Source organism: Misgurnus anguillicaudatus, chromosome 21, assembly GCF_027580225.2.
Source record: "Misgurnus anguillicaudatus chromosome 21, ASM2758022v2, whole genome shotgun sequence".
NCBI lineage: Eukaryota > Metazoa > Chordata > Actinopteri > Cypriniformes > Cobitidae > Misgurnus > Misgurnus anguillicaudatus.
This window is the reverse complement of record NC_073357.2, coordinates 24549714-24567214: the sequence shown is the minus strand read 5'-3', so window position 1 is coordinate 24567214 and position 17501 is coordinate 24549714. Positions and strand designations below refer to the sequence as shown.

At 39.5% G+C, this 17501-nt stretch overlaps 1 protein-coding gene across 3 annotated transcripts in view; it reads right to left on the bottom strand.

The window, feature by feature from the left end:
• Window positions 1-15156, bottom strand: part of kdm6ba (lysine (K)-specific demethylase 6B, a) — a 108490-nt gene extending 93334 nt beyond the window's left edge. For 2 of the 3 annotated variants that reach the window (XM_055198219.2, XM_055198240.2), the window contains exons 1-2: window positions 14314-15155; window positions 12145-12342 (exon numbers count right to left, since the gene is read on the bottom strand). The gene's annotated coding sequence lies outside the window, so the exon portion shown is untranslated. Of the gene's footprint in view, window positions 1-12144; window positions 12343-14313 lie in introns of all 3 variants that reach the window. The other variant, XM_055198249.2, reaches the window with a different exon arrangement.
• Between the last annotated feature and the right edge of the window lie 2345 nt (window positions 15157-17501).

Here is a 17501-nt window from a genome sequence, read left to right as displayed (position 1 = left end):
ATATGCAAAAGGTACAACCCCCCCCCAAAAAAAAAACATGAAGCAAGTTATCGTATCCAACGTAAATCTCTTTTCTTGGACTACAACAAACACACAGATTGTAGGCAACAGTTTACTTCCTGGGATTGGTGATGTAAAGAAGAGCAAATGATTTGAATTCCTCCCGCTTGGACTCACAGCAAAGTTAACTCCTATTAGAATTGCACTGTGAGCGAATCTTTCAAACATGGTAAGTAGCGTCACATTTCCGGCTGATGTCAGAGGTATTCAGGGCCAATCACAACGTACAGATTAGCTGGCCAATCAGGGACACAGAGCTTTTTAAATCCGTGCATTTCACGAAGAGAGTGAAATCTGCAGCTACAAAAATGTACTGTACGTGGAATTTTTTTTAACCATAAACCACACAAACACATTGTTTTATACCAAATACACAAAATAACGTTGTTTTAGCAATGAAAAAGATGCCCTTTAATGCGTAGGAATAAGGTCACCACATGATTGGGCGGCTTTGATAACAAATTGTCCCTGTTATTTTCATCTCACTGTAAAATCTTGTGATATCACATCCTGTTTTTGGTTCGTTGCGCTGTCTTTGGTCCTAGTGCGTTTACATATTAGTCGAACCACACAAGTTTGTTTGGATGCGGACCCACCTTTCGATTCGCTTGATTAGTGCGTGCACTAAAGTTTGGGTGGCAGCATTCACATTTACTCGAATGAACCAACCGAGCAATCGCATCAGAGTTCATTTTAATCAAAACCAACAACATTTCAAGTATGAAAACGTGTCAATATCATGTAGAGGTGCGAGTTTGGTTATAAAATGCAAAATACAGTTATCTACTGTAAATAACTGAACTGCGCTTGATTTTGAATTAAGCATAAATTACCTGTGAATGAATACCTGCAAGTATCAAGTACAGAATTACCACTAAGTGAGTTAATATCTATTTTTAAAAATCCATTGATTCATGTGGCAAGTGCCTTTCAAAGCTAATTCGTTAAATAATTAAATATCCAAGCTAGCTAATTAGCTTGCCAAGTAACTAAAGCCCTGTGACTGCACACCTGTCTCTGAGCTATGACATAATGATCCGGTCCGGAGTTCAAGCTCACCTCATGTACAAATGACTCTTCAGGTCGTCAGACTGAGACTGAGTGAAACCACAAGCAGTCATAATCAAGTATTTTGTTTTGTGCCAAACCGAGTCATATATCTTCCAAATTAGGAGTTGTGTCTGAGTCCAAGTCACGAGCCCTGAGTTCAGCCTCCTGCCACCTTGAAGAGACATCCCACACAAACAAACACACGCACCATATAAGGCTTATGGAGTGTTATGTGCATATAGTGATATCGAAATTGTTTGTAAAAACAAAGTAAACAACGAATGCTTTCAGATATTGCTTTTGGCAAAAAAAAGGCACAAACACAGAGAAACCGAGAAACAAAGAAAGAGAGAGAGAGAGGTGGACAGGTCATGATTGATGTGACTAGGGTGCAGCAGCCAGCATCTGGGTAATGTCTGTTTGTGTTGGGGTTAAGCAGGGGACAAACCCACATGGATGCAGTGATCACTGTCAGTGCATACAGACACAACACACACTGAAAATGGTGCCAGGATATTTGCATGCTAGCATGGGGCTAATTTACAGTGGCATGTTTTAACATGTCAGCTCCGAGCAGCCGGTTTCTCCTCCATCTTCGAGGTGCCATGTCTGTCTCTCCCTCTCTCACACTTGCTGTCTGTCTTCCCCTGTGAGGGCCTCTTGAACACAAAGGCCTGGTACACAAAGAGCCGAGAGCTGTGACCCAGGCTGTGTGGTGTGGGTGAGCTTTGATTAGCGCCTAATATTCAAAAGACGTGTATGGGGCGACAAACATTTTTAGGTGTTTATTTCCTTACATGGGGAAAAGCTCAGTGAGAAACTGACTTACAGTTCATTTGTGTGAAACAGGAGCCTGAAAATGGAAAGTCTGGCATCTTTTACTCAACCTTTGAACATGTTATTTCCAACCCCTCGTGATTTTCTGGTTTTTGTGGACCATAGAAGGAGAAATTTAACAAGTTTTTTTCCAGCTGCACTTTCATCCGATTAAAATAAAGTTGAGTGACACCAAAAAGGACCAGAGCGCTGTTTCATTAGAACTATAACTCTATTCACACAGCACTTTGAACATCCCAGAAAATTTCCGTAAAATTGCATAATTACGCAAACTTCAGACGCGGTGGAAAAAACTTATCAAGTGCAGGACTTTAAATGCCTCACGTGACTTTACGGGATCTTTACGGTATGTGTGAATGCACACGCAGATTCCGGAAAATCATTGCCATTGTGAATGAACCAAAATTAAAGTGCACGATTTCTGAAAAACGCTTTGAAAAAGGGAGTGACAGTACTGTGACAGTCGGGCCGAGTACCAAAACACACTTGTAGCCAATCAGCAGCAAGATGCGTGTCTAATAATGACATTGTTGCCTGGGTTGTGTATGTGTGGGGTGGGTCTATCAAAAGAAGGTCCAGATTCTATTGGGGTAGGGGCGTGTTTGTTTAGGTGATTTCAAATGTCAACACTGGCTTTCAGAGATCATGGACCCTGCCTTTAAACAATCCCGGACAAATCCCGGACGCATTTTCCGTAATCTTTGTTTGAATCTTGATTTAAAAGCGGGGTTCACGATTTTTGAGCAACACTTTTGAAAAGGGAGTCGGGCCGAGTATCAAAACACACTTGTAGCCAATCAGCAGTAAGGGACGTGTCTACTAATGCCGAGTCTAGACTGCACAATTTTAGCCCTGATTTTGACTTGCTGACAGGTTTTGAAAAATCGCAGACAAATGCCCGAAATCACAGGCAAACCGATGCTCATGCACATGAGTGACAATCACACAGTGTGAATGATCAAAGAAGTGATCTGAGAGAATCGCAGACGAGTCGCCGACACCCGTGAGATATTTGGCCTGCTAAATATCTGGACCTGTCGGCGATTCAAAATCATGTTGTGTGAAATGTGTTTTGACTGATAATAACATCGCCGATGACCTACAGCCAATGAGAGAGCAATATACAGGACAGCTGGAAGTTCGGGGAAGAGTCTCTCCAACGATTTCCTCCTTTATAATCTTTATTTCTTCTTCTTTCTGCTGCAAATGAGCACACATGCAATTTGTATGGTAAGCTTCTTGCGGGCTATCATTTTTAATAATAATCCCAGTCTCACGTGAGAACTCCGGTCTTGCGCGTGTGACCTTGCGCTGTTTCCTCTGCGTCACTTCTCGCGTGCGTTTGGTTGTGAAATGTAGTTGCGGGCCAGGACAAAGTTGTCTGCGATAGGGCTGCACGGTATATCGAAAATGTATCGCCATTGCGATAACTGTGTATGCGATATGCATATCGCAGGGAGCTGCGATAACTTGCATTTATTTTACGTGTCTATCATTTGAGTGTTGCATGCTTAGATCGTCCAAATTACACCGATCAGAAGGTGGTTCCCACACACTTACTTTACTTGGGCGGCTCTCTCAAGTATATTAACAACTGCCCACGTATATTTAGCATCAAATTTTGTCTTTTTTTGTCCGTGATAATGACATTATGCGTGCGAGCACGTCGTGTCTTTTCTGATGAGTTCGCTGTGCGTTCGCGTGCTTTCTGTTTCTCGATGAATTAGGTGCGACGCAAAGCTCAGTGTCACATTGTATCCTTCCATGTTCCTGAACTTGATCATAGTTGTATCCATTAGAGGTCTTCACGGAAGGACACGAGTCTATATTTTGAAAGGTCAGTTGGGTCCGAGTCGGTCCCGTTTTAATTACTTCAGGTACCGGGTCTGTTTAAACCCAAGTCGATCAGAGACGGCCGTGAAGAGTCAGTCAGCGCTAACGTGCTATAGCGCATGTGCAGTGTCAAGCGTACCTCCGGTTTCTATGGCGATGAAAACTGACTCTTGTTTATATAAAGTCACGGCCACGCGCTGCACTTTCTTTCTCCCATGTTTATAGTATTATTATCAATGAACCGTCTTTTTATATCTAAAATGTTTGTTACAAAGATGGTAGCAAATAACCAATGTTAATGCCAAGCCCATGTACTGAACGAGCAGCTCAAACTGTCAAACAATCATTATGTAAGCTGAATCTACATTCTTTATATAGAGTATACTTTTGAATCTAAAGTAATGATGGATTAAGCTCTTTTAATCTGCAACAGAGGAATAGAAAGAGAGGCACTTTTACTGCTTCTACACAAACCTATCAACTTTATTATCTTTAGACCTATTTATAATCCATAGACCTGCATTGTCTATCATTAATATACTATACATTTTATTGTATAAAGTTAGTCTTTCTACACCTTTCACAATGTTAATAAATCCATTTAAAGGGGGTCATATTCACAAGTTCATTCAGCTTTGTTCATGTCAAAGAGAAAGGAAAGAGAGTTTGGAGTGGTTGGATTTATGAAATTAATATAAATATTCAATAAATCAAAGTATTGCGTTATGGTCACACATTACTAGTTTTTTGTCACATGTATAGCATAGTTTAATTACATCTTTAGAATATGCATTACCTCTTTCTTTCATTACATATCTAAATGCTAAAATAAAAGCAAATAAAAAAAGAATTTCTCTAAGTAAGACATATCGCAAGGCATATCGCCATCGCACCCACCAACAGAACTATCGCATATCGCATATTTTCTCATTATCGTGCAGCTCTAGTCTGCGATTCTTCCTACGGTAAAGTCATGCAGTGTGAAATCCCCTGTCGCCAATCCATCATGCAGTCTGAAACAGCAGTGACTAAACGCTACCCCAGATAAAACATCTGTGACCCGACTAGTTTGAAAATCATGCAGTCTAAACTCGGCATAACCGACATCGTTGCCTGTGTATGTGTGGGGCGGGTCTATCAAAAGAAGGTCCAGATTCTATTGTGGGTAGGGGCGTGTTTGTTTAGGTGATTTCAAATATCAACATTGGCTTTCAGAGATTTTGCACCTCGCCTTTAAGTCAGGGGTCTCAAACTTAAACTGGCTTGGGACCCTTTCTGACACTGACGTCTCGTCGAAGTGCCGCAGAGCTATTTTAACATAAAAAACACATTTCTGTAAATATACTGTTTTTATGTTATTTAACATCACCATGAGGTGTCGCCATCGGAAGCTGTGACTTGACGTAAACGAACCCCACCACAGCTCTTCTCTGAGTAACAGTAGTAACCTCGCAGAGTAATTCTGCGTTCACACCAGCCGCAGTAGAGGCGTCAAGCGCGAGTGATTTCAATGTTAAGTTAATGTGAAGACGCGTTGATGCTTGTCTGGAGGTCTCGCAGCGCCTCATTTTCGCGTCTATTTCACAAAATTGTGCTTTTTGTGCATTTTGCGTTTGACGTGAATTTGCGTCTGACGCCCAAATTGAAAAAAATTAACTTTGGCGGATTTTTCGCGCCGCGTTAACCAATCAGGAGTCTGCTTGCTGCTGTGGCGGCAGCCCCGCCCAGAGTCACTTATTCAACATGAAGGAACGCTTGATATTATCCGTGAGCAGTCACCTGGAGCAATACGACACAAGTTCTTATTTCTATAAAGACAGGAATAAAAAGGACCTCGCTTGGAAGAGTGTCAGTTAGGACATCGGGCAACCTGGTAAGTTTTAAATACGCATTTTACTTTTCAGTCACGTGACGTTTATCGACCCGCAGCATTCTCACCGTTTTTTAAACTATTTTCCCCCTATAGTAAGGTGACCAAGTACAAACCGGTAACTCTCTCGATGAATGCACGATAAACATCAGCCATCTTGCAAACAGACAACCGCATAGGACTTGCCCTTCCCACAAAAAGCGGATTTCGCCTCTGACATGCGTTAAATGCTTGCTTTTTTTACTTCGCTCTACACTACGCCTTAGGTTATTCGTAGCCTGACGTGCACCTCACCAAAATTTAACAGCACGTCAGTTCTATGCAGAACAAAAGCGCTGTAATTGGTCCACTAGAACCCCTTCCATCAGGGGTCATAGGTATTTCCGTTTGCGATGGTGAGAACAAATATGAGCCTAGTTGAAGAGTAACCTACGCGGTCGCGGCTACGCAGTAGGACGTACGCACAACTATAATGAGCCCTTTAGTAAATAAAATATTTTCTGCATGCCAGAATATGTTTAATTTTTGACAGCTGATGCTGGCCGCAAAGATAAGTGGGGCAGGCCAAAAATGGCCCGTGGGCCGGTAGTTTGAGACCACTAATTTAAGTGCATATAAGTTCATGTTCATTGACTCTTACTGAAAATCTATATAACAAATATTTATCATCTTCGTTACAGGTAAAAAAGCTAAATGCATTGGTATTTAACCCTGAGGTTAACGGTGCTCCATCTTTCTCTGTCTTTTCTTCCCTCAGGGTCTCCCACACCTGTGTTCCATCTCTCTGTGTCTCTCCTTCTCTCATCCTTTTCTTTCTCATGGCAGGCTAAGCCTCAGGCATACATCACCTAGACATATCCAGAAAAGCCTCAGGATGGACAGAGCATATAAACAACGCAAACAGTTAACTGTCCATCCATACATCATCATATTCCTTATCAAACATGAGGAATGAAGTCTCTCAGCTCACAAGCCTCTGGTTATTTTCATGTTAGTTTGTCATTTCCTCTCTTCTTCCCTCTCTCGTGCCTCACACACAGTCGTCCTCCTCAGTATCTTCCTCAGGTGGGATGAGTGTGTGTGACGTCAGCTCTCCCATTCGTCCCTGAGTGTCATCATGTTCTCTTTTCCACGCTGTGTGTGAGGCGGCACATGCAGGAGATGAACCCACACTACTTCCTACAGCTGACTCAGATCACTCCCACTCTTCCTCTCTCTCTCTCTCTCTCTCTCTCTCTCTCTCTCTTCTGCCACATCCATTCACTTTGGTCAGCCACTACGTGCATAATTGTTAAAAGGTTTCAAACTTTTAACTTGTCTGAAAAAGCTACAAGCTTTAAAAAAGGTCTTTACAAACCCATGGGTGACGTTAAGGACACTACGTCCATACTTTTTTACAGTCCATAGTTTGTACACGCAAAGGTGACACAGCGAGGACAGTGTAGAGATGACTTGTGATGGACAATGTTGTCATAGTGATTGATATGATGTCCTGATAGCTGCATGACACTATACGTTTACCAGAAAGAGGGCTATAACTCTGTCTCTCATAGTTTAAATCACTTCATTCTGCTGTACAGCCCAGTCCACAGCATCATTCAGCCTGATGCTCTTTCTGTCTGAAGGACACAACATCCGTCCATCTATTTTTCATAGAAACAGTATCACTACATATACTGCCGATTGAAATCTCTCTTATACCACAAACAATATTTAGCCACACAAAGCTCTCTTTATGCTATTCAACACTTTAAATGGGAAAGCAGCAGAAAAGGCCTTGTTTTTTCTTATTCATTTTCATCTTGTTAGTGCTTCATGTTCTGCAATATTCTTCGCATCTGCAGCTTTTTCATTAGAGACATGTGACATTGGAGACGAAACAAAACAATGAATTACTGAGAATCTTTGTGAACTTGTTTGTATCTGTTGGCAAGATTGCTTTGATGATTCGATCACAAGCTGCCAGCACTAAAGCTTGGTTTATATATTCATCTTACAGATCAACTGATACAGATATTAGCTATTTTGAATCAGTAGGTGCCTGCTGACTGACCCGGTGTCAGGCTTAGAACAATAGGGGAAGAACAACTGAACAAGAATCCACAAGAGCTCTTTAAATGGTCTACATCGTCAAATAATCAATAGTAATCATCAACTCTTTCCCCGTCATCAACGAATTATCTCATCAATTAAGAGAAAATGTTTCTCCGCTATTATACGCTAGGTGGCACTCTTACCCAACTTATAAAACACTGAAGCACACACTGATCCAAAAACAGTAAAAACTCTGTGTATGTTTTGATCTGAATCTGATCTCAAAAGGCAGTGGTATACTTTTTTCCGCGTCCGGCTGGCGCGTCCACGCCTATTCCAAGTATACTCCCCGCGGCTACACGCGGATGGCCGCGTTCGACACTATACGGAATACAAATGATTTCTTATTCAAATGATTACCTTACCAGGCCGTCAGGGCAGCACTGATTTGGTGACATACAGTACATTAAAACTAGTGCTGCACAATTAATCGCATCGCAATCGCGATGTCAGCCTGTGCGATTATATGACAGCAAAATGTTGCAATTATATTAAATAAATAAATGTGTGGACTTGTTAACAGAAACTTTCTGATAACAGTTTGATGATTTTCCTTTCTGTTTAAAAAAAGAAAGAAAAACGAACAAAAAAGGCAGTGCACGTCTGGCATGCACGTGTGTGGTGTGCGTCGTCACTTATACCAGAGCGAAGATGGAAGGTTGACAGTGATCTGGTAGCTAAAAAACCCTCTATGTCTGTTGTATGGCAGTATTTTGGATTTAGGATTACTGACACTAAGCAGTTGCTACATCACGTGGCAATACGAAAACATTTCTAGTTTTACAAATACACATTTAAGCTAAACTGTGTGTGGATTTTCCTTAAAACCCATCAAGTTGACTCATGATACCATTTAGTATAATCGCACATCGCAATATTAGCATCAATAACCGCAATGGGAAAAATTACCTAAATCGTGCAGCCCTAATTAAAACATTAGGATAGGTGAATAAAAGTAACTGATCCACCATTGCAAACACAGTTTTGAACAAACAACAAGACAACAAAGAACAGAAATCAAACATTATGGTAACAAACATGCTTCACAGCTTTCTGTTCTTGGAAAAAAATAAAATTAAAGAAGAAAAACGATAGTGTGTGTGCAAATGCTGTCTATTTCCTTTGTATAATTGGTTGTAGTGGAGTGTCCTGTTTAAATATTTTCACGCGCATGCGCTGTTGTACGCAAACTGTACACGCACTGTCTGCGCGGTCTCAAATGTTGGGCTGCACGCGGGCGGTCCGCGCACTCCTAATGACGAAAATGATGTCATGCGGACGGCCCGCGTACGCGGATGTCCCTAGTATACTTGTGGCTTAACAAAAGTGATTTACAAAAATGCAATTATCTCAGCTTTTTGCTCAAAACTTGGTATTTTTTAAGAAACCTTGTATTTGAGAGGCGATAAAAAGTGAACAAATGAAGATAAGATTAAACTTTATTTGTTTAAAAGCAAAGGGTTTGTTTGTTTGTTCTTTCATTTGATATATTGTATGGTTGTATATTTAAAGGAACAGTATGTAAGAAATGTATATCAATTAATCATAAAATGGCCCTGATATGTCAATAGACATTAAGAAATCATTTTCATTTCAAATACTTATATTACTGACAACAGTGGTCCGGCCAGGATATTGTCATTTAAAAAGTGGAGTTGCAGCCCTCAACTGATGTTTATGTTGTCATTTTGTGTATTGGCCACCAGTGGTGTGATTGCAGTACCAGTTTTAGCCACAAGTTTTGTGATTGCAATACCAGTTTTAGCCACAATCCTACATACTGTTCCTTTAAAGAAAAACTAAATTCTGTAATGCATTAAACTTTTGTGAAAATAAAAAAAAAATGCTGGCGGTGGCTGGCAACTTTTTTAAGGCCATTTTCTTCCTGATCCCATTTTTCAAACTTAAGTTAGTGTGTAATATTGCTGTTAGAGCATAAATAATACCTGCAAAATGATAAAGCTCAAAGGTCACTGCCAGTCGATATATTTTCTTTAACAGAATTCCCATTTCAAAGCCTACAGCGAACGGTCGGTTTGAACTACAGCTCTTTACTTCCCAATTGAATGAGGTCAATAAAACAGTTTTTGACTCTCCGCCCACAGGAATACGTCAGTCGCCAGTTCTGGCTCACACGGCTCTGCTAAGTTAAGTGGCTGTCCAATCACAACAAACTAAACAAGCTACACAATCAGAACTCGTTATGTATTTCTGAAGGAGGGACTTCATAGAACAAGGAAGCCATCAGCCGGTTTTAGGACAGTGAAAACAGCGGGATACGGGTAAGTAAATTGTGTAAAAAATACATGAACACATGTTATATTGCACACTGTAAACACAATCAAAGCTTCAAAAATACAGAAAGAACGGGACCTTTATAACGCTGGCAGGGAAAGAGGTAATGGGAAGCAGCCAAGTAGTAACCAAGCAAGCTCAGCTCTCCTTTAAACAACAGTGGGGGCAAAAGCCATGATTTCATCATCATCATCGACTCCCACAATATAAACACAATGACTACAGCACTGAACTACTGATACACAGAGAGGACAATGTCATGTAATTAAAACCATGCTAAAATCCTAAAAGAATTTCATTTGGAGAATTTTTATAGTTTTGAATCATAGTAACAGAATTACATTTTCGCCAAACTTACGCTTTTATTTGTACTATTTCACTATTTTTGCTCAAGCTATTAACTATGACTTTGTGATGGTTTTATTGCATATATCTTACTATGGAAACTATATAAGAACATTTAAAAGCTATATCAACATCATCTGTGGCCTGCTGTTGAATTACCACAGCAAAAAATATTGACTTGTCTCTCAGCGGCTATAAACAAACATGAACCACGTTTATATACAGTACTGTGCAAAAGTCTTAGGCCACCATCCCAGAATTAGATTTGTTGTTTTTGCCATGTTATAGTGATCATATATAATTGATTCTCAGTCTCTTTAATAGAATACATCCAGAAAATACAGAAAATGTGTATATAGTATTAAAAACTGTATAAAAATGTAAACTGGTGTGTCAAGTTGTTAGGGTAAACTCCCCTTCCACTTCAGCAATAGCAGGAAACTGCAGGATCTCTAAAACCTAAATAAAATTAAATCCTAATTTCTTAATTTTAAAGAAATTAGAGTCTTTTGATTTCATTCTGCTCAAAAACACTCAAGATGTGTTTAGTGCCAAGAGAGGTCACAATAAACACCAACGATGCCTAAAGAAGACAATTAGTCCTGAAAATTTTATTTTTTATTTTTTGTACATATTTCCTGTATTTTCTGTTTTTATATTAATAAAATAGATTAAAAAATAAATATGGATGGACATTAAAACTTCTAAAACACCAAGTCTGCTGGTGGTGGCCTAAGACTTTTGCACAGTACTGTACATATTCACTTTTCTCGATTGTGCACATTAACACTAAATAATAATAATATACTTACTTTAATGATTAAAAATGTTGATGTCTTTCTTTGTTCAGGAGAGAAAGAAAGTAAAAAAAAAACATTCCAGGATTTTCTCAATTTAATAGACATTATTGGACCACAACAGTTTACAGTTTTAATGCAGTTTACAATACAGCTTCAAATGGCATTAAACGAGTCTAAATGAGGTATAAGGGTTTAAAATAAATAAAATGAACTTTTATACCACAACTTCTTGTCTTGCATGAGCCGTGTGACGCGTCAGCGCGACCTTACGTAATGCGTAAGCAAATCGAAAGGTCACACGTCACAAATGTGAAACGCACACTTGCGGCGCATTTTAAACAATAAACTGACACAAAGACATTAATTATTGCCATTCCGCATACAACAAATGTCATAACGGTCCTCTTTCTTCACACTTGTAAACACTGGGGCGGTAGATTTGCATATGTCATGCGTGACCGTTCGACGTGCTTACGCATTACGTAAGGTTGCGCTGGCGCTTCACGCGGCTGGTGCAAGACGAGAAATTGTGGTTTAAAAGTGCATATTTTATTTTTTCTTGCTGAAAATGACAATTTTTTGCTAGATAAGAACATTATGCCTCGTTTGGGATCGTTTAGATCCCTTTGAAGCTGCGTTGAAACTGCAATTTTAAAATGCATTGAAATGTTGTTGAGGTCCAATAAAGTCTATTAAATCAAGAAAAATCCCGGAATGTTTTCCTAAAAAAACTAAATTTCTTCTTGACTGAACAAAGAAAGACATTAACATTTTGGAAGACATGAAGGTGAGTAAATTATCAGGATTTTTTTAAAGTAAAGTATTCCTTTCACTACTTTAATAAAAATTGTTTTGTGCTCAGTATATAGCGCAAATAACAAACACACCACAGAGATTAACACAGTGATCTACTTTGTGTATGGAGTACACAATTTAATCTTCAAGTTCATGCCAACTGACCTCTGTTCTCCAGTCATTGGTTTTGTGCAGGTATCATCCATCCACCCTATTGGTCAACTTTTACAAGTGCGCTTTGATCTTCCTCTCCCATTGGCTAAGTGAAGGCACTGAGGCGTTTCATTGGATTTGTGATCCTTACAATCTCGAGTGACATTTATGTCGGCCAACCAAATCTCAGCCATGGTGAAACAATAAGTTCTGTAAAAAGAAAGCATATAAAATAGAAAATGTAGATTTATTTTTTAACATCAGAAGTCACCAAACCAAACATTGTGGTTTATTAAAGCCAAGCTCTCGTCTTTAACTTTAAATGTTATGATCACATACAATCAACAGTTTTTCATGTTTCTTTGTTTGTTTAAAGAGATGCGGCAATGCAGGTCCAACACTAACTATAAACAGTGTTTTTAAACACTGTGTTTGTTTGTAAAAAACAACAACAACAAAAAAAAACAGGAAAGAGTTTTGTACTCGCTTAACAAAGAATCTTAACAGCCTGGTTTTCTGAGCACGTGCTGACATCTAGTGGCACGACACTGTATTACACAAATATATTTTCCCCTTAACAATCAATATAATAACAATAATAATAATACTGTTAAAACCCTGACTAGGTAACATTTAAAAAAAAATGATTTGAAAAAAATTATACCAGGATAACAACCAGGAGTATCTAACAAGTTAAGCTTACTCAATGTTTTTCTTTTCAGTCATGTTTGTTTAATGACTGGGGTTCAGGTAACAAGTTAAATAGTAACATTTTAAGAATTTAGTCTGTTTGGACATGATCATATGCTTACGCATTAAAAAAACTTAACATCATTTCCATATGATGTTAAAGCTGAAAAATTTTAATAAAAGTGTCTGTAAAACGCTTCAATTTTAAAGTTAAGTCAAACTCTTGTTAAAGTTTGCTTTAAGGGCCCAACATTAGTTGATGTGTCTATTATGCCATCATGACTGATCTGACTCATGACCTCAATTTTATTGCAATTGTGAAAATTATCAGTGAACTAACCGGCAGAATTGTTATAAAATATACTCAGCGTGACTCCAAATAATGTGTTTGTAAAGAAGAAAAACACTGTGATATGGCACTGAAATGAAATATCTATAAACTAACCACAGCTAAGACCCTCCCAAAGGCACGGCAGGTCTCAAAATCTAGAATGCTCTAAAACGAGGCGCGTGCTACGGCCAAATCTCGCGAGATGTTGGGTTTATTGGTAGGATTAGGATCAAAACAGCGGTTCTAACTAAATATGATACCGCTACTGCCTAAATCCATTGAAATGTTGGGTTTATGGTTAGGTTTGGGGTAGAATTACGATAAAACAGCGCTCATATGGCGATATTTTGACCGTAGCTATATCCCTTCTGGCCACAACGTCTTATAGCGGTGCTACAGCGCCTCTCCGTGGTCACTAAAAAGAAACACATGTGGATAAAAGGGGCGGGGCCGTACAGTCAGCAGAAGAGAGGAAGAGAAAAAACATGGCATAGAAAAAAATCAAATGTTCTTCCTGGAAAAACTCCGATCCCGCCACAACTTCACCACATGACATTTCCGAAAGAAAATGCGATAGGCTTTCATGAGCAGTCAGGCCCAATTCTCATTCAACGACTGCGAATATCTAATATTAATATGCATTCCTTTTAACGTTATATATACGCAGCACATTTTAACTTAACGTTACAGACGTTTGTCATAAAAGCAATGCTCATTCATCCATTTTATTCAAATAATTACCAAGATTGTGTGGTTTCATTTTCCAAATGATTGCACAATGTTAAAAACTCCCACAGTCTTCCCGTAAACTGATTCAAATCAACTATGATCTCACTGTATGCAAATGATGGGCAACTTTATCCACCACTCATATTGAAACCTTCACTTATCACGTTTCGTTTATGCTTCAAGCCGTCACACAATGACTGAATTCCATCAATTTGTATGTTCAGATCATACAGAGGAAAACTAAAGGCGGGAATTATTCACACATCTGACATTAATCCAAACTGGACGCGTTTCATTGCATTTCACACCTTGTGATTCATGGCAACAACATACGCGCCAATTACAACACGCCGTGTGATACTTAATCGATACGCAATAAGAAGATGAACAGTGATGAATAAAGTAAAGACGAAAAAAGTATCCATCTTTACCTGCTAATGCACGGAGGGTCAAACTGGGAGGTGGCTTCTTCTTCTCGCATGTCCTCATTGTAAAAATACAAGCAACTACGCAGTTTCTTTCGTCGCGCGCGATGAATGAACGCCATCCGTCATCACCTCTGTAAACATCATAAACGTGCAATTTCAAAACGCAAATGAATGTAAAATGTCGGCGTGTACATGCATCTACACGCAGCTGCGTTGTGAAACCACTGTAAGGGGAGATGATGTGACAAACGTCAGCGCGCAAAATTGTCCCCGAGTCTTCCCCAAGAAAGCACACATAAAGCTCACGACTTCTCTCCGGTTTCATTACATTATGCAGTTTTGGCAAAACGACGACGTTGCCAAAATGGTGCCACGATGCGAGCCTCTCGTGTCCACTCGCGAGTTTCATTTTGGCGTGGAAGAGATGCGAGTCTGGAAATTGCGCAGTTTTTTAATCCGCTGCAAACGCAGGCACTCCCCTCTTTCTCTCCCGTATGTTTCCCCCTGCACTCTTTCGAGATGTTTCCCTTCTTCTTCCTCCTCCCTCTATCTCTCTTTTTCTCTCTCTCTCGCTCGTTTTCCCCTTCATGCAGGTTTATTTTCGGTGGAGGAGTCTCCTGGACCCGCACCGTACCGCCTCCCGGACGCTCAACACTTCCAGATTCCACCATCACTCACTCCGTCTAATGATGAGTTGAGCTTCACGCGATGACTGGTTTGGGAATAATGTGACAACAATGTTAGTTTTGACAGATTAATGAATGCATTTTAAACAATATGAAATTAGTCTAATAGTTTATGTGGTGAGGTGAGACTCTCCTGTTTGTCAGTATCTGTAATTTTGATTCCTGGATCAATATCTCTTGTTAGCCCTGGTACATTCCTACCAAAAAGAGTCCTAACTATAACTCACCCCTATTATGGCTAAAAAAATGGTATACAAGCCTCTACCCATTTTAAACCTAATCCTGCAATCTGATTGGTTTATAGAAATGTTGTTCTAGGGCCAGCATTGATGTTGATTCAGGAATCTGGTGAAATTGCTGTTGGTCAGCTGTGGAGTGGAGGGATATACACTATGTGTGTGTGTGTCCTTGAATGTCTGTTTTTTTTTTCTCTGATAATTAAATATACAGATGGAGGTTTGATGCAATACTATACTGAGAAATGCTAACTCAATTATGTCGGTTTAAATTATGAGCTGCGTCCCATAGGGAAACAAATAGCAGAGAACCTAAATGAAACCGTCCACTTGTCTTCATCTGGTGGTTCCAGACTGTTATTAAGTTCTCGTCTGAGACGAGGAGACAGAAATCTGGATAAACTTGATCGGTACGTTTGGGTTTTACATTCGCAGGATCCCTGTGGTTTCAAGAGAAGCTTGGCAGCAACAAGTGTCAGATTAATGTGAGGAAATGCAAGTTGTTTCTTGCGAACAGCCCTCCCATTGAGACTGGGTTTGAGGTGGGAACATTCTCGTGCTCAATAATCCCTGAAGACTTCATCCACCATTTTGGGACTCAAAAGATGTCTTTCTCTTCCTTCTTTCTTTCCAACTTCCATTTTTTCTGATAAAAAAATCTGAAGTACTCTAAGAGATTACAAAGGCGCCTTGGAGGCCAATTTGAATGTGAATTCAACATGTTGCTATGAGCACCCCAACAACCAGTTAGAGGTACAGACCTGTGGTTGAATAAAGGGCTCCTTACAGTCTGAGCAAGTCTGGCTCTTTCAGAAGAGGATGGGAGACTGAATGCAACCCTACACTGAGGCCACCCTCACTCTCTCTCTCATTCTCTCTCTCTCTCTCTCTTTATCATTTTCTCTCCACTTCCCTCAGAACTATTATTCACTTCCAGTTTCTTTACTCTCTCACTTTCAAGAAACTCCTTCATTCTTCTGTGTCTTGAGCGGATCTATGTTTTCCAAGGAACAAATATAGCTGCAAGCAACAAGCATTAGAAAACATGCCTGTGGTAAAAGCAAAGAAACTGACCACAACCAGAGAGAATAGATGCTGTGGTTAAAGATATAATAATAATGGTTTCGAGTAAAGATGTACCGATATATCGGCCAATAATCAGTGTCAAACGTTAAATTTTTTTTTTGCACAGTTTAAAAACAACCGATAGTCATGGCCGATATATCCTGTGACTCAAAGGAGATCAGGAAAATGCAGTGAATTTGAGCTTGTGTATAAAAAAGTTTAATGTTCATTATATAAATGAATAACATTCAGAAAATTTAATCTTTTTAAATGTAGTTAATGCAAGTTGATATAACCACCAAACTATCGGCAATGTTATCGACAGATATTAGGCTGAATAATCAGTATCAGTCATTTTTTTATATCGGTGCATCTCTAGTTTTGAGCATTGTTAAAGTGAACATTTCACAAGACTTTTTTAAGATGTATAAATCTTAAATATTTGGTGTCCCCAGAGTGCGTATGTGAAGTTTTAGCTCAAAATAACCAACAGATAATTTATTATACACTCACTTAAAAGATTATTAGGAACAACATATATTAATACTGTGTTTGACCTCCTTTCGCCTTCAGAACTGCCTTAATTCTACGTGGCATTGATTCAACAAGGTGCTGAAAGCATTCTATATAAATGTTGGCCCATATTGATAGGATAGCATCTTGCAGTTGATGAAGATTTTTGAGATGCACATTCCGGGCACGAAGCTCCCGTTCCACCACATCCCAAAGATGCTTTATTGGGTTGAGATCTGGTGACTGTGGGGGCCATTTTAGTACAGTGAACTCATTGTCATGTTCAAGAAACCAATTTGAATGATTCGAGCTTTGTGACATGGTGCATTATCCTGCTGAAAGTAGCCATCTGAGGATGGGTACATGGTGGTCATAAAGGGATGGACATGGTCAGAAACAATGCTTAGGTAGGCAGTGGCATTTAAATGATGCCCGATTGGCACTATAAGGGGCCTAAAGGTTGCCAAGAAAACATCCCCCACACCATTACACTAGCGGCCTGCACAGTGGTAACAAGGCATTATGGATCCACGTTCTCATTCTGTTTATGCCAAATTCTGACTGTACCATCTGAATGTCTTAAACTGTCCAATTTTGGTGAACTCGTGCAAATTGTAGCCATTTTTTCTATTTGTAGTGAAGATGAGTGGTACCCGATGGGGTCTTCTGCTGTTGTAACCCATCCGCCTCA